Below are 18,779 nucleotides of genomic sequence, written 5' to 3'. Positions count from 1 at the left end.
AAATCGAATTTAAGAACTTGCTTTAAACGAATTAAAATAGTTGTTATGAATTAGAATCGAATTTAAGAGCTTTGCTTTAAATGAATTAAAATAAATCACTTGGGGCATCAATTGTTAAAAGGATACTTTTAACTCAAATGGAAAAGCAATATACATGCAAAATGTATATGTCAAATTTGCATCATCATAAATAATGGTGCGCAATCCCTCAATTTGACGAACTCTGATTGATTATTATCACTTTTTTTTTGATGGAGTTTTTATCATTTAATTAGCTTATGTTTTATGTTAATCATTAATTTATTTGTTTACTTATAATAAAGTTATGTGTATTTATAAGTGTGACAAATTTGAAAATCATCGAACATGTAATTCTTGATAATGTGAGCGGTATTCAATATATATATATATATATATATGCACATGTCCACATGTCCACTCAAATGTAATTGCTACTTAAGCTATAAATTATAAAAGCTATAAATTATAAGATTTGATACAAAGCATAAATGAAATTGATGTTCAGCAGCACACCCCACAAAAGAGTGAAGAGCCTGAACTTTTCGGATTTTCAGAATTTTTTGAGGTTGAGTTCGGTAAAGAGCCTCCTTGATCTCCTCCTCATTTGCCCTGAAATTAATCAAAGTAGACCAACAATAAGAAGTATGACCATTCTCATACTTGGCTATAAACCTATCGAAATCAACTGTCCTCACTCCGGGATCAAATCTCATGCCTGAATTTTTTACTTTATTTTACTTCAAAATGTCAGCTAACATTATAAAGGAGAAACCCATAATCAGAACAGATTATTTATTTGAATGCCCACATTAATTATATAATCTCTAATCAAAATATAAAGTAGCAAAATCCTACAAAATCAGAAAAGCATAAACACATGCATTAAGTAGCAGGTCAAAATATCAGTTTAACATAACCAATGATGAACATGTATTAAGCCAAATAATTTTTAGTGTAAATATTGCAATCAGTCTTTAGTAACTTATTTATATCTGATATGAGTAAATCTAAAATCCCTTATTTCTACAATAAAATGCAAAGATTGCTCGAATTCGAGTTTGGAAAAAACAATGAATGACGAATCTGAAAGAAATTCACTAACTGCAAACTGCAAGGCTATTCCAAGTCGATGATTTCATATAAGCATTATTTATTTATAATAGTGCCAGCACAGTCAATACTACATGCTGCTAAATTTGTCAAAGGACTCTAATCATAGATAATCATTTATTTTACCTTGTGCTCTTTCCACCAAAAGTTAGAACATTGGGCAAAAAGAATGAAGGGAAAACAAAAAGAAAAATGCAGATATATCCAAATCAGAGGCAAACATTTATACCCAGTGTTAAAATACCTATGAACAAAAGATATGTTTGGTTATAATAAACTTGATGCTTCTAATTCTTTTTACCATCATATTCGCAGAGTTCTAGAAAAAGAAAATGGAACGAACATCTTGTTCAAACCCCATAATGTCAAGCATACAATCCGCTTCATCCAAAACCTGCAGAGAAGGAATATATCAAGTATCAATTAAAATCAGAACTTCAAGAATCTACCATCGAGTATTATTTTCAAAGGGAGGGGTATTAAGTTAAGCCTGGCAGTTGCCGGGAGTGCACATAGCCGTATAGGAAGCATGCACTAATGGTGCCTAATTCATAATACAATACTGGAGCTGAATGTAAGAAGGGAAAGATGCAGTACAAGACACACACTAAATTGGCAAAGGAAACACTATTTGCTTCTATCACTAATAAACAAAATAATTCATGATGGTTTAAGTAACTTTATTGTTCAAATAACACCCACAAAAATTACCAATCACTAAAGCCAAATAGAATCTCATATGGTATACATGTAATTATGTAACTTGATACAAAATTGAAAAAATCAACTTAAATATGATCTGCTGAGCTCAATATATGACATTCTAGGATCTCCCAGACTAAAACTCTAAAGCTCAATCTAACAGCAAAGAAAGAAAGTACAAAATATTGTAAAATGACATCAACAAAACAATAACATCAGAAATGATCTTCTGAGAGAAATCAAATACCGCAAAACTGCAGTAACCAATCGATACAATTTTAAAATATTTAACTTAAAAGGAGACCATCAAAGTTGATTAAAACAATGACAAATGATTCCCAACTGCGATATAACCCAAGGCAAGAACTACATCTAGATTAGTTTACCAACTTAAATTAATCTCTGAGAAACCATTTAACAAGCCAATTAACCCAAATCATCACTGTTTACCTTTTATTTCAAATGAATTAATTTTTTTTTTGGGAGGGAGGATACACCACTGAGATTAAAGATATAAAAATGTCAAAGAATCTCACCAGAAGTTTCTCAGCTTCTGCATGTTTTCCTTTTGAACCTTAGCTGCATAGCTTTAGCAGCAACTTGATTAGCACTACGAGGCTTCTTATCGAATCAGAATTTACCACTCGAATAGTATCAGTCAACTATCAGAATTTGAGCTCGAGTCATCTTGAGAGTCACCTTCGGCTTTTTTGGGCTGGTTCATGAATTCACTCACAAAATTCCCATCATTAGTTAACGCATTGCCAACACAATAAAAATTGACCTGCATTTTGATGCCTCCTGAGGCTGATTACAAGTAATCTCCTCTGTAGTTAAACCATCCTGCATTGAAACAAGAGAGACTCAACATAGCAAGTTGGATAAAAATATTTAAAAACAGATAACAGTTCCAACCGTTGTTGTCGTAAATTTGCCTCCCATTCTCTAACCTCAACACACGCCTTTATCTATTCACCGATGCTCAAAATTGCACTATCAGAAGCAACTGCTTTGCCCTTACTCTTAGCCTTCATTTTTTTAACACCATTAGGTCGTCGTAGACCTCCGGACGTAAATCCATTTATTTGGATGTCATTCTCACCCTCTGCCCTAGATCTCTTCCAACTTCTACCACTATCTTCCTCGTCATCAGCACCACAACCCTTTCTTTCCTTCTTCGACAGACCTCATCTTTGCTTTGTCCTCCACTTCGAGTCTTTATTAACGATTTCCGCTGCATGGGGAAATGCTATTTTTTGGATTAAAGGAGATAAAAAACAACTTGGATGCATATTTAATTCGATCAGCTTTTGTCGTAACCACTTCCACTTTCTGGAAGTTTGCCCGCCTCCTCATAGCAACTAGTCCACTGTAGCATATCAGCTGCCATTCTTCTCCAATATAATGTGTCTCCAAACTCTTCATAGGTCTTGGCTGGAGTATATGCGGCTTCTCCGATTGAGCATTATAGTAAGCTGCATATACTTTTCGCCAAAGATCGGATGCCTTTTGGTTCATACTAACAAGGGCATCATCACTTATTTTTGGTTATAACCCAATTAGAGCTTCATCCTCAGCAACCGACCAAATGCGACTCGCTTTAGCGAGTGGTTGGTTGATTGAAAACCTTAGAGGTAGTGGAAGGTATTTGGTGTCTCCGGAACAACTTCTTCTTGGCTCACGTCATACTCAGAGTTGCTCCCTACAGTATCGGGAGGAGTTTGTTGTTCAATATAAGTGTTTTCATTAGGAATTTGTGGAGGTGTTTTTTGATGATCAGAATTTTGCGAAGACGGGTTCCTAACCTTTCTAGGAATAGTTGAAAATTGGGACTAGTGATGAAATCATCACCTAAATCAGAAAGATGTTGAGAAAGTTGATATTAATTAGGGTTGTTGGGATCCATTAAATTGTATAATAAAATAAGAACAATAATAATTACTTAAAAAAATGCACCGTTATTATAATTAAAATATCGTTAATAACGTTTTAAAAATATTAGAGTACTAAAAATAAATTAATTTCTAAACACAAAAAATAACCTTTTAGAACTTTATATTAGAAAATATAATTTAATATTACTAGAATTGGGAGTAAAATAAATATAGAGAATTTTTGTGATTTTTGAAAGTATATTAAAATATGTCAAAATGGATCTCTATTTGTAGAGAAAAAAAAATTTTATAACCATTGATGATTTTTTTTTTTGTTAAATTAAGTCGGCTAAAATAGCCGTTTAAATTTATTACCGTTTTAAAACGGTATTTATTTTTTGATTGGGTGTTGGGCTGACAGGGACGCGTGTCAACGCCCCACTTGCTATCTGATGCGCCCCTGTCAGCTGGGGTGCATTTATATTTTTTTTGCTTTTCCCCCAATAAAATGACGCGTTTTGATGGAGGGTTGTTGACTCCTCTTCCCAAAATGCGTTGTTTAGGGGTGTGCAAAGCAAAAAAATGACGTCAATTTACTTTATTAATGGGGCCCACGCATACACTGTTCATAGTTAAATTTGCTCATCCTATGAGCATTTTCTAAGTTGCTTATTGATGTAGGACCTTTTTACCCATATTTGCTCATGATGCTCATTAATTTTGCTCATGAGCAAAAATATGCTCACTGATGTGGATGCTCTTAAACAAGTTAAAATGATTTATTTTTATTTTTTTAAAGCCATGTGTCACTCAATAATTGGTCCAAATAAAAAAGTTAAAGACAAAAACAAAAATATGTAAAAAAAAAACCCACCACCAACCACCCACCGTGAAACCCTAACCCTTATCCTAGCCCCAGTGAAAACCGGTTGGCTGCCACCCTAAACCCCCGAAAACGGCGGTCCGAATTTCCCTTATCCAAAAGCCACCCCCGAATTCACCCCTGACATAAATCCTACCTTCTAAACCACCATGAACCACCACAACCGCCGCCCTTAAAACCATCACAATTGCCGAAAACCCCCGAAACCTCCATCCCAGCACCGAAAAACACCACCCAATCTCCCTAACCCCCCCCCAAAAGACCCCACCATACCTCCCTAACCACCTCAAAATCTCCCTTTAACACCCTAAAAACCGCCGAAACCAGCTAAGGTCCATGGTTTCCCTGGTGGACAGGTGCCGGCCAGCCATTTTTCGGAAGTTAAGGAGGGCGGCTGGCTGGTTTAGTGGTGGGCGAAGTTTTTTTTTTGTTTTTTTTTAAAAGTAAAATAAAATGCACCAATTAAGATTTAACACGTGGCATACAACCTACTAAATTTGGTCACCAACAGGTCGAGGTTCATTAAAAAAAGATGGCATACAAAGGTGGGTTTGCCTCGTAAATATCAAAAGGTGGGTTTGTTCTTTTTAGTTCGGGCAAAGGAGGGATTATTTATTTCCATTTTTCCAAAATTGTACTACTAAATGAAAAGGAATGATATTTAAAGTTTATTGAAAAGTAATGAATGTAAGAGGGAAGAAATGATAATAATTAAAATAAAAGTAGCGGGTTTGTGTGTGGGCTCATAAGAGGAAAATGTTGCGTTTTGTGATGTCTGGTATCACGCGAAACAAAACCCATCTCAAGACCCGCACACAAATTAAAGCAACTAAAACATGCATATTAATTAACTACTACATAATTAATTAACTAAGAAGAAAAGACGATCATACCCTTGATGCGTGCATTGCTCTTTCTTAGAGCTTGGACTTGAAAGCATCGAGCCCCGCAAATGCGTAAGCCTCCAACGTCTCACACCCTCGAGACCCGACCCGAACGACCCCTATCCCGGAGCTTAGTCGGGGCTAGACCAAAATACTAGAGTATTACGAACTTAAAGGTTTTATCACCTATTGGAGGATTAAATTCAACTCAAGTGAATAATCCCTACTCCTAAGGTTGGTATATATAGGCAAAGGTTCCCAAAAACTTCAATCATCTTTCCATGTGGGAGAAATGATAGAGTGAGAAAAGTAATTAATTAATTTAATTCCAAATTAAATTAAATTAGCTATGTGTTTTTTTTTTAATTGTAATGGAACATCCATTGTGCTATATACTCGTATAATATACGGTTCTTTTACCATATAACTCTGAGTTTTTTGTTTATTCACCATATATTCATGAAATTATTTTAAATCACCATATACCCCTAAGTTTTTACACAAATTCATCATATACCCCTTATGAAAATAAAATGACTGGAATTTAGTTAATTATATATCGAAACCACCTTAGATCTTTCCCCCTCATTCTAAAACCACTCCTCTCTTTTTTTCAGCCCCCAAAACCACTCTAAATTTCCTTAACCATAACCGTATGATTGATTTTGAGGATGAAAAAGGAAATTTCAGGTGGTTTTGGGAGTGGAAAAAAGGAATGTGGGTGATTTCGAGGGCAGGGGAATGTATTTAGGGTGATTTCGGTTCATAATTAACCCTAATGATTGACGACATTAACAATCATTAGTCATCAAGGGTATATGATGTATTTTTATGAAAACTCGGGTGTATGTGATAAATTTAAAAAAGTTTAAGGGTATATGGTGAATAAACAAAAAACACAGGAACATATGGTGAAAAACCCGTATAATATATGTAAAGAAACATAATCATGTGTGATATAGGCCTTGTTCTCTTCGCTTAATATAAGATGTTTTAGTCTGAATTTCATAAAGTTTGGTGAGGTTTGGATTTTATTTTATTTTATTTTTTTTTTTTTTGGAGATTTTTCTGATCTTATTTAATTTAATCTGATTGTACAATTTGACAAAACTTTACCTTAATTATATCTTGATATCCGTAAATTAGAAAAATCATTATCCAGTGAGGTCTCAGTAGATATATGACAATATCTATTTTTAGATATACTAGTTGTTGGCCCGCGCGCGTAGCGCGCGATCCCCCAATTTGGTGATTTCGTCTCGGTGATAAGTGTGTAATTAGTCGTTGTTTATGTGTTAATGTAATTGGTCGCATTTTGATTGTTGATTTTCCTTTGCTTTAACTATAGTTAATAAATAACTGCACAAAACTAATGCTTCAACTAAAATTGGACCAGTTTGTAACGTAATGTCAAATAATTATGTTTAAATTATACGAACTTCGCAAAAATATGTAGCATTTCAGAGTGTATTGAACTAAATTAAGTAATGATGATGGGAATAATACACATAACTTTATTATAAGTAAATAAATAAGTAATGTTACGGAGGGAAAGAGATGAGTTGTTGGCCTGCACGCTGTCCCCTTATTTGGTGATCTATATCGGTACGCGCGCAATCCCCTAATTTGGTGATCTATACTCGGTAATTAATGTGTAATTAGTCGTTGATGTATGTGTAGATTAATTTAATTTTGTCTTGGTAACGGAGTCAGGTAAATCTGTTACTATTGAACAAAGATGAAATTTGATGGAATAGATTGTTTTGCTAATGAATTGATGTAATATATGTGTGTGTTGATTAGCAAATTAAATAATTTCAATAAATTACTCATGGTTTCAAAGGTGTTAGAAGTCACTGTAAAATTGTTTATTCGAAAATTAATGGGGTATTAAACGTTTTGGTGACAAAAATAGTTATATTATGAATTAAAAATCGAATTTAAGAACTTGCTTTAAACGAATTAAAATAGTTGTTATGAATTAGAATCGAATTTAAGAGCTTTGCTTTAAATGAATTAAAATAAATCACTTGGGGCATCAATTGTTAAAAGGATACTTTTAACTCAAATGGAAAAGCAATATACATGCAAAATGTATATGTCAAATTTGCATCATCATAAATAATGGTGCGCAATCCCTCAATTTGACGAACTCTGATTGATTATTATCACTTTTTTTTTGATGGAGTTTTTATCATTTAATTAGCTTATGTTTTATGTTAATCATTAATTTATTTGTTTACTTATAATAAAGTTATGTGTATTTATAAGTGTGACAAATTTGAAAATCATCGAACATGTAATTCTTGATAATGTGAGCGGTATTCAATATATATATATATATATATATGCACATGTCCACATGTCCACTCAAATGTAATTGCTACTTAAGCTATAAATTATAAAAGCTATAAATTATAAGATTTGATACAAAGCATAAATGAAATTGATGTTCAGCAGCACACCCCACAAAAGAGTGAAGAGCCTGAACTTTTCGGATTTTCAGAATTTTTTGAGGTTGAGTTCGGTAAAGAGCCTCCTTGATCTCCTCCTCATTTGCCCTGAAATTAATCAAAGTAGACCAACAATAAGAAGTATGACCATTCTCATACTTGGCTATAAACCTATCGAAATCAACTGTCCTCACTCCGGGATCAAATCTCATGCCTGAATTTTTTACTTTATTTTACTTCAAAATGTCAGCTAACATTATAAAGGAGAAACCCATAATCAGAACAGATTATTTATTTGAATGCCCACATTAATTATATAATCTCTAATCAAAATATAAAGTAGCAAAATCCTACAAAATCAGAAAAGCATAAACACATGCATTAAGTAGCAGGTCAAAATATCAGTTTAACATAACCAATGATGAACATGTATTAAGCCAAATAATTTTTAGTGTAAATATTGCAATCAGTCTTTAGTAACTTATTTATATCTGATATGAGTAAATCTAAAATCCCTTATTTCTACAATAAAATGCAAAGATTGCTCGAATTCGAGTTTGGAAAAAACAATGAATGACGAATCTGAAAGAAATTCACTAACTGCAAACTGCAAGGCTATTCCAAGTCGATGATTTCATATAAGCATTATTTATTTATAATAGTGCCAGCACAGTCAATACTACATGCTGCTAAATTTGTCAAAGGACTCTAATCATAGATAATCATTTATTTTACCTTGTGCTCTTTCCACCAAAAGTTAGAACATTGGGCAAAAAGAATGAAGGGAAAACAAAAAGAAAAATGCAGATATATCCAAATCAGAGGCAAACATTTATACCCAGTGTTAAAATACCTATGAACAAAAGATATGTTTGGTTATAATAAACTTGATGCTTCTAATTCTTTTTACCATCATATTCGCAGAGTTCTAGAAAAAGAAAATGGAACGAACATCTTGTTCAAACCCCATAATGTCAAGCATACAATCCGCTTCATCCAAAACCTGCAGAGAAGGAATATATCAAGTATCAATTAAAATCAGAACTTCAAGAATCTACCATCGAGTATTATTTTCAAAGGGAGGGGTATTAAGTTAAGCCTGGCAGTTGCCGGGAGTGCACATAGCCGTATAGGAAGCATGCACTAATGGTGCCTAATTCATAATACAATACTGGAGCTGAATGTAAGAAGGGAAAGATGCAGTACAAGACACACACTAAATTGGCAAAGGAAACACTATTTGCTTCTATCACTAATAAACAAAATAATTCATGATGGTTTAAGTAACTTTATTGTTCAAATAACACCCACAAAAATTACCAATCACTAAAGCCAAATAGAATCTCATATGGTATACATGTAATTATGTAACTTGATACAAAATTGAAAAAATCAACTTAAATATGATCTGCTGAGCTCAATATATGACATTCTAGGATCTCCCAGACTAAAACTCTAAAGCTCAATCTAACAGCAAAGAAAGAAAGTACAAAATATTGTAAAATGACATCAACAAAACAATAACATCAGAAATGATCTTCTGAGAGAAATCAAATACCGCAAAACTGCAGTAACCAATCGATACAATTTTAAAATATTTAACTTAAAAGGAGACCATCAAAGTTGATTAAAACAATGACAAATGATTCCCAACTGCGATATAACCCAAGGCAAGAACTACATCTAGATTAGTTTACCAACTTAAATTAATCTCTGAGAAACCATTTAACAAGCCAATTAACCCAAATCATCACTGTTTACCTTTTATTTCAAATGAATTAATTTTTTTTTTGGGAGGGAGGATACACCACTGAGATTAAAGATATAAAAATGTCAAAGAATCTCACCAGAAGTTTCTCAGCTTCTGCATGTTTTCCTTTTGAACCTTAGCTGCATAGCTTTAGCAGCAACTTGATTAGCACTACGAGGCTTCTTATCGAATCAGAATTTACCACTCGAATAGTATCAGTCAACTATCAGAATTTGAGCTCGAGTCATCTTGAGAGTCACCTTCGGCTTTTTTGGGCTGGTTCATGAATTCACTCACAAAATTCCCATCATTAGTTAACGCATTGCCAACACAATAAAAATTGACCTGCATTTTGATGCCTCCTGAGGCTGATTACAAGTAATCTCCTCTGTAGTTAAACCATCCTGCATTGAAACAAGAGAGACTCAACATAGCAAGTTGGATAAAAATATTTAAAAACAGATAACAGGTCCCCACAATTAAGCATACATTACACATTGTGAAACTTTATAAAGATAAAACATTGACCTACATAGTCTTTCAATAGCTAAGCTAGTGTTCACATAGAATATAAACCATCAAGATTGAACTCACTTTCATAAAGATTGAGCCTTTGAGCAATTATGTGTGATTCGACATATACTCGGATTGAATTTAATTCCTTATAAGTATTACAAACTTGGGAGAATCCTAAATTCCATTACTGCATTAGTGTAACCAAGAAAATGCATGAAAAGGTAATGAAAAAGAACTGTAAGGCAATTTTACCAATAAAAAATTAACAAATGAGAAACCAAAATTTTCATGCTCAATGGGAGATCTCGGAGGAAATGACAGGAATTTCACAAAACCCAAACAAATATTCAATTTTCATTCAAAATTCTGAAAAATGCTCCATAAAAATCAGTTTTGAAAGACCTCACAGTCTCATAGATAACAAATCACTCATTGATGGCTTCCATACATATTTAAATCCAATTCTGCCAAATGCCATTAGCAGAAGCTAAACCCATGACATCAATAATTCAGCAAATCAACAATTCAGAAGATTAAAAGTTAATTCAATACATGCCCAAACCTATGATCCTAACGTTTTTATCATCAAAATTCAAAAAGTTAGCAAAATATGCAAAATTGTACTTTCCCACTATTTATACGCTTCTCTTTGACTAACTTATGTGATTAATACACAAGGAAAACAAGTTATATAAGACTTGTAATATTTGTCTCAATATAAACTTTTAAAATAATTGTAGATAATAAAACATGCTTCGTCTCAAGGATTAAAGTTGTCTATGAATTATACAAATAGATGGATAATGTAATTAAAATTACATACCTCACAATTTAATCAAAATGGTTTATCTTCCTCCAACCACAAAATGCAAGTTGAAGCTCGGGCACCATATCAAGAAGTTTGTAAGTGAGTTTGAACCTGTAGATGTTGCACTATAAGAATTCTTATTTTAGTTAGCCTATAGATGCTTTTCTCCAAACAGAGAAAACCAAAGACAATGAAAGAAATAATTAAGAAAAACAAATGGGGTTTTCCAGGACTCCCATGTAACCTTTTTTTTTTTTTTTTTAAAAGGAATCTCCAATGTAACCTGCATAGTTTGCTTGAATCACCCCTCAAATCAACTCTCTTAATTAAACACCAAAATTTAAAAAAAAACGGGGGGTAGCCTTAATGCCTTATAGAGTTATAGGTCTCAAATCACATGAAATTTGTTTCGGTTCACTCATACAATATACGGAGTAGTAATTTTAGTAATTATTGTTCATTAATCCACCTTAGAAAAATCCTAAACGAACTCAATTATCAAGGCTAACCAAACCAAATTAAATCTTTCTGTAAAATATCGAAATTCGGAAAGCATTCGTATAAACTATTATAAATTCACTAATTATAACTATTAGTGCAATGTTCCACCTATATTGATTACATTGACAAGTATATAGATTGCATTGATATTTGATAATATTTTTAAAAAATGGATGGAATCCTGCCACACAAAACTCTATCTCTATAATCCCACAATGGGCACAATCCCACATGCTCATCCTGCCATCCATAACCCTCCAGAAACAAAACAAACCAAAAACAGAGCAACCTAGACAAGCAATTATAGTATTAAACTCTAAAAACGAATGATAAAATAGAAATAATAATAATAATAAAGATTTCAAGTAAAAAGCAACACTATTTGCCGGAGGAGGTGGAAAGAAAGCAAATTTAGGTGCCCAACTGACAATTATATTAATAATTAAGCTTAGATTGTGAAATTGATATTTGATAATTACAACAATTAAAAAAAGGAAAAAAAGCTACTTACATGAGCAACTGCTTCAATGGCTGAGGGAAAGCTCGGAAACTGCTTCAATGAGCTAAGGATTCACAACGCGCATTTCAATCGACGGGAGAGATGGAAGATGGAATAAAGCAGAAGAGGAGGAGCTATAAAAAATAAAAAAAATGTGAGGATGGGAGCAAAAGCAGGAAAGAGTGAAATGGGGAATTGGGCAGCAGGAAAGACAAATATACCCTGGAAAATTGGATAACTTTGTTCAAGGAGAGGAGGGCAAATAGGGAAATCCACTATTGTTAAGGAACAGTAAATGTGAAATAGTAAGGGTGCTTGGGGCTTTTATAAGAGTTATAGATTATCTGATTGTCACAACGTCTATTTTTAAAATGTACTTGTAATTTTTTTTTTTTTTATTATTTTTACAATTACGAAATTAAAGATATATGAAAATAATCAAACGGAATTATGGTTTGACACGATTTTAACAAGAATAAGTAATTAAAATGATGCATAGGCCACAAAACCTAGTTAGATTTGTCCCGATATTTACTTTTCAAGTATCAACTTTTTACATTTTTCACTAAAGTATAATAAAAGATACCAGTAGCCAAAGTAACAAATTGACAAAGATAAAATTACAAATAATGCTTTTTTTTTTTTAAAATGAGGAAGTATTACATGTATAAATTTATCATTTGGCAAATAATGCTCCATCCGTTTTTAAATAGTTGCTCCATTTCTCCATGCGCGGAGTTTTAGATTAAATTGAAAAAAGTAATAAAATATGGAGGTAGTGGGATAGTTGGGAGAATAAAAAATTGTAAAGAGCAAAAATTGTTGAGAGAATTGAAGGAGAGAGAATATAAAATCAATAAAATATGATATGTTGGATCTACTAGGTGAGAGAATTGAATTAAATATAATAAAAGCTTTCTAAATAAGAAAATTGAGCAAGTATTCAAAAACAGCCGAAAATGAAAAATAGAGCAAATATTTAAAAACGGAGGGAGTATTACGCATTACATATTTACAATTTTACATATATTTTCATAAAGGCACGTCTTGTTTTGTTTACCTTATTTCTATTTATTTTAGAAAAAGTAAGTTTAAATAAGTATGGAATATATTGTTTTAATAAGTAAAAATTAAGTGAATAAAATACTCTTAGACCTTAGCTTGTTATTACAGAGACGTATTTTACTCCGTACCAGATTAGGCTTAGGCTCAACTGCTCAAGCTTAATGTTCGTGGAAGATTCAATTACTCAGGGATGATAATCAAGTACGAAGTAGTTATTAGGTGATTATTGTCGTGATGTTTCCTACCTTTATACGGTGTTATTTATAAGCAATATATCTTCTCAATACATGGATCTGTTTTAAATTCACCCTTATATGGTTTACGCATGCGTGTGCATAGCCAGCCATAATATAAGAATCTCTTTTAATTTGGTTTTATGTCATAAATTTAATTATTGGTAACATAAATGAGGGAAAATATGTAAATAAAAAAAATTTAAAAGTATAAATATCCGCACACTATTTTTAAGAGTTTAATAATATAATCCACTAACATTAATGAGGGCAAATAAATAAACATTTTAAATGTTATACTCCGTATTTGTTCAAACACTTTTACTCATAATAAAAAATAGGAAAAATAAAAAGGAAAAAAAATATTACACGTGATTCACATACTACTTCCGTTAAATGTTATATGCAACTTTGGGGTATTATTTATGAGATATAAAATATTTCAAAGTTGCACATAATATTTAACGAATGTAGTACATAAATTGGAATATATATATAAATAAACATTTTAGAGATATAGTTGACATAACACTATAAATAATACTTTTAATAAGGTAGGATCCACTCTTTTATACTCATCACATAGGTTCATTAACTATCTTCAAATAGTACACTCACATTGACTAACATTTATACTAACATATACTGTTAGGATGATAAATTAACATTGCACTTATTATGACTTTATTTTTAGGGGCCTATGTTTATAATTAGCATTGAGCCCCTAAATAGTTTAAGAGACTCTGGATGTCCTTGTGAGCTTTTAAGGCGGCAAGTTGTTACAGTTGTATTATTAGGGTTTAATTGAAAAAATGTACATAGTATGTAAAATATGTTCAAGAGGTTTTCTTTCTTCTATAGCTTGGTGTCCAATCTATACGGAGTTTACCCTAAATCAAGATTGGAGTTTAACATATACGCGTTTATAAATGAGGACATGTTCTCTTCAGCTTATTTTCAGTTCAGTTCACTTCACTTCAGCTTCAATCAGTTTAGTTCAATTATGTTCCTAATTTCCTTCTTTCATAAAATATTTAGTTCAATTCAATTTAGTTCAGTTCAGTTCCAATCAGTTTAATTTAGTTCAGTAAATCATGACTACCCTAATATATGCTCGATCTCTTTGCTAATTAAAAAAAACAATATGATTTACTTATTTGGCTTTGATACTAGGAAAATGCTACACATAGCCTTTAGGGCTACATATATAAGGAATTAAAAATGAAAAAAAAAACAAATGAAAATGTAACATTAATTACACTAATTTGCATGTGATTTTGTCATACACCCCTAAATTAATACCAAATTAGAAAATATACTAAATGCTTAGTCTTAGCCCTAAGGACTACATAGTATAACCCTTGATTAGAGGTGTTCATAAATCGATTCGGACCGAAAAAATGGACCGGACCACCCCGGACTGACCACGGACCTGACCGGACTGAATTAATTGGTCCGGTCTTGAAATTTAATTTTCCGGTATTTGGTCCGGTCCAAACCCCTATAAAAACCGGTCTTGAAGCGGACCGATTTTTTAATTAAAAATATACTATACGTGAAACCTTAAATAATGATTAAAATTATCATTAATAAGCTTAGAAAACTTTAATTTTATAAGCTTTTTTGTACTAAATATACAATAAAAGACGTTTAAATATAGTTTTTCCTTTACTTTTTTTCGTGTTTTCCATAACTTTATTAAAAATTTAGATTTTTCTTTTAAAAATTCTTAAATCGGTCCAAAGCGGTCCGGTCCGGATTTTGGACGATTCTTTCGGTCCGGTCCGGGTTCGGTACCAACTTAATCGGTCCGGTCTTCGATTTTTGAAATTCTAATTTTCGATCTTCGGTCCAATTCGGATCAGTCCGGTCTTGGATCGATGAACAACCCTACCCTTGATACTAATCATTTAAAAAAAAAAAAATTCACAATTTGAACAAAAGTAATGAAACAAAGGAAACAAGCAAACAACGTTGGATGAATTGAACTTTGAAAGATAAGACACCTAGTTAGACCCTGTTTAGTTCGCCTAATATTTGCTTATCTGAACTTATTTGATCTGATATGGTCTGGTCTGATCAGGTCTGATCTGAATGTTAGATTTCTCCAAACTTTGACACTAAATATACGATAATCTATACGAAAAAAGTATATCAAGTGGGGTCTAGTAAGATTCGTAATAATGTGTATTTTATTAATATTTGTGATTTTCAGATTTTTTTTCATTACTAGATTAAAGATATTTAGTGATAAAAAACCGCACATAAAATGATGATCTGATCTGAACTTATTTTTTCTGATTTGATTTTTTTTTCCTGAAATAAGTAAAAATAAAGTGAACTAAACAAGCCCTTAGTAAGTAGCATTATATGCTACACTGCTAATAGCTAAAAATAAATTGAAACATAATCTAAAGATATTACTTCTAAATTGTGAACTGTCAACACTTTCTAAGGCAGAAATACTTTGAGAACATTAGCTTTATTAAAGCCTATATTGCATTGTTGCCCACTAATTTTAACTTTTGAAAGTCCTTATCATGAAATGATCATGGCAGCATAATGAAACACGTGCACTATTAGCTGAATCTGGGAACTGATTTTGCCAAATCCTTGATTGATTTTGACACATCTCTATGTAAGAGCACAATTTTTTATGCTCTTCTCACATAGGGGTATGCCAAAATTAATTAAGGGTGTGCCAAAATCAATTTCCGCTAAATCTCTACACTATGAACAAGTTCGAGTTATTTATTTGAATTTATTTTACCTTCCTCCCATTTTGATTGCGAGGGTGTGATTATGTAATAATTGTAGATTTGAATTTGTTAACATTTTAACATTCTTTGTAGTCTTTTGTACATTGTATTAATATTGAAGGCGATACAACATTCATGGATTGTGACTTATTTCAACAAAAATCACAGGAAAACCAAATGAATCGTCCACATCAGGTAAAAGTGTAGCATATCTCTATTTTCATTAAACAAACTAGACAGAGTCCACAAATATAACAAAATGTCATCACTTATAATAATTATGAATGACGCCAACTGAGCTGATATCCAGCAAATCAATAGCGATCAAGATGTTGCACTCCGAAACACTATGAGCTGGAAGTTGTGGGTTTAGTACCTGAAGAGCACCAATTGCTAGCCGTGTCGTTAGGTCCTCAACCTCCAACTTCATGACATCCTTCCTCATGCCAATATCAGCTGCAACTCTGCTTGTGCAGTATACACCCACGGCCATTGCAGCCATTCCATAGGGGCTGGCAGTTAGAAAACGTAATGGTGTTGAAAGAACAGCTGCGAGTGGGCCCCCAATAAGTGACACTGCTTGCCCGCTTTGGCCCATCGTCACTTGGTCAATGACTACAAGCCCTGTTTTGCAATATATAGCAAAATCCTCACAGTTATTCTTGAAGACATTGTAAAAGCCAAAGCCGTTGTCAAGTAGGTATTTTGCTCGATGCACCACAATTTCATCGGGATCTGATGCAGCGAGAGTGCATGTCCCGCCACGCATTTTAGCAACAAAAAGGGTGGCTTTGACATCGTATTCAAAACGATACAAGATGCCACTGGTGAGGGAGCAATCTAAACAAGATGAGACAACCCCATGGCCTTCTTCGGGAGGAATACAAGTAGGGCATGGTACATGGGATCGAGTAGGTCCTAAGCTTACAAACAGAACATCCAAAACAGTCCCTGTTCCTACTTCTTGACCACGCCTAGTGAAGTGGATCACTTTATTATCCCCAACAAAGATACCTACATTGATTAGTAAGAGGAATAAGTATTAGAAGTCAAAATCTCTACTAATAAGAGTGAAGTAAATAGATTTCAAAGACCGTTACAAGATGGCATGACCTTGAAGTTATGGCACCTTAAAAATTCAAAGCACATAATTAAGGACCACTTCTTGACACACGCAAGCCATTTAAAAAACAAATAAAAAAATAAAATATTACACTAGGCCCCAAATTAAGTTGAACAAAAGTGCTGTCATGCCTGCTAAATCAATTTGTTTTTCCCTCCCTGAAGAATATCGAATCAAATAGACATGATCTTATCAGTCAGTTAATCAATTGATTGGCAAGTTAATACATACACTCAACTCCTTATACAATGAGCATAAGTTTAACCCTAACATAATACCAAATTCAACCTCTCAGGCTTCTAGACATTAACTCACAAATTTCAAAGTAAATTATAAAGCCATGGTGGCGCTACTTCATTCAAGGCTCAAACAAACTTTCAGATGCTTGATTGGTCTGCCAGAGACGCCAAATAACAATTCCATAACAAATAAACAATGAAAAATACTTCATAGTTAACATGAAACAGAGCCACACCCACTCAAATCTGCAATTCTGCGAGAGCCTGAAACCTTAATCCCAGCAATAGCTACAATTATTACAAACTGAATTCACATACTATGCTCTCACTAAGTAAGTATTACAAACAACATACACTAATCACACAAATGCACAAACCTGATCACCATAAACACTGAAAGCCAGGGCATACTGAAAAGGGACTGTTGAGACGACCTCAATAAAAAATGGAAATAACACCTTTACCCGAAGTGAAAATAACATTTGATATTTACGAGGCAAACCCACCTTTGTATGCCATCTTCTTTTAATGAACCTTTTTACCTATGACCTGTTAGAGCACTTATAACAATGATAAAAAATAAAATAGCTCATTTTCTCTCTACCCACTTTCTCTCTCTTCCCACCTTATTTTGTTCATGAGCATTTTTGGTGAGCATATTTTATCCCACTAGTGATCAAAAAAAAAAAATAATAATAAAAAAATAAAAAAAAAAATTCCTCATCATTCTCTCTCCTACTTTTTTCAATACCCCACCAATATTTCTCTTTCTTACACATCACCATATTATTATTAATTATGTTTTGGTTAATGAAGTTATAATGCTACTAATTACAATCATACTATTATTTAAATTAATACAATTATTAAATATAAATTAGTAATATTATGTATTGTAACATTTAACACCGAACAATTATTATTGTACGACTACTTTACATTATAGTCATTAGAAATGTTTAACACCGAAGAATAACATAATCTAAATTTGTAGCGTACGATTACATTTAATACACACTACAAACCAAAATAATTAACGAAATTAGATTATCATCGTACAACTACATTAGACTATATTAAATAGTTATCGTACGACATTTGAATTTTTTACTCATTAATAGAACCATTTTTTTGCCAAATGTGTTCTACTAAATCTGCTTTTAATTGAACATGAGTGTCTCTATCACGTACGGACATTCTTCTCTGGACATACGTGTCGAAATCAACGTTAAGCGATCGGACAACATTGTATTCAAAAGGCTCGTTGTTGTTAACTGTAGCACTTGTAGTTGCTCTTGTAAATTGTGGACGATCTTCTTCGTAGTACCTTCTTAAAACTTCGGCCCGAGTATAGTTGTG

General features: G+C 32.7%; 2 long non-coding RNA genes and 1 pseudogene across 4 annotated transcripts; all 3 read right to left on the bottom strand.

The window, feature by feature from the left end:
* Positions 1-382: 382 nt before the first annotated feature.
* Positions 383-2,671, bottom strand: LOC145568946 (uncharacterized). The gene is made up of 3 exons (XR_014096023.1): positions 2,370-2,671; positions 1,433-1,525; positions 383-630 (listed from the first exon to the last, which is right to left on the bottom strand). It is a non-coding gene; the product is annotated as an uncharacterized LOC145568946 (long non-coding RNA).
* Positions 2,672-7,787: 5,116 nt separating this feature from the next.
* Positions 7,788-12,154, bottom strand: LOC145568945 (uncharacterized). 3 transcript variants are annotated; one of them, XR_014096021.1, is made up of 5 exons: positions 12,014-12,154; positions 11,017-11,126; positions 9,775-10,081; positions 8,838-8,930; positions 7,788-8,035 (listed from the first exon to the last, which is right to left on the bottom strand). It is a non-coding gene; the product is annotated as an uncharacterized LOC145568945 (long non-coding RNA). The 3 variants fall into 3 exon arrangements; XR_014096022.1 differs by having other exon boundaries at positions 8,781-8,930; positions 11,017-11,112; XR_014096020.1 differs by having other exon boundaries at positions 11,017-11,112.
* Positions 12,155-16,323: 4,169 nt separating this feature from the next.
* LOC145566686 (protein LEAD-SENSITIVE 1 pseudogene) lies at positions 16,324-17,079 on the bottom strand (annotated as a pseudogene).
* Positions 17,080-18,779: the final 1,700 nt, after the last annotated feature.

This window comes from Chenopodium album, chromosome 11 (assembly GCF_948465745.1).
Source record: "Chenopodium album chromosome 11, dcCheAlbu1.1, whole genome shotgun sequence".
Classification (NCBI taxonomy): domain Eukaryota; kingdom Viridiplantae; phylum Streptophyta; class Magnoliopsida; order Caryophyllales; family Amaranthaceae; genus Chenopodium; species Chenopodium album.
Note: the sequence above shows the minus strand (reverse complement) of the source record. Positions and strands in the feature narration are given on the sequence as shown.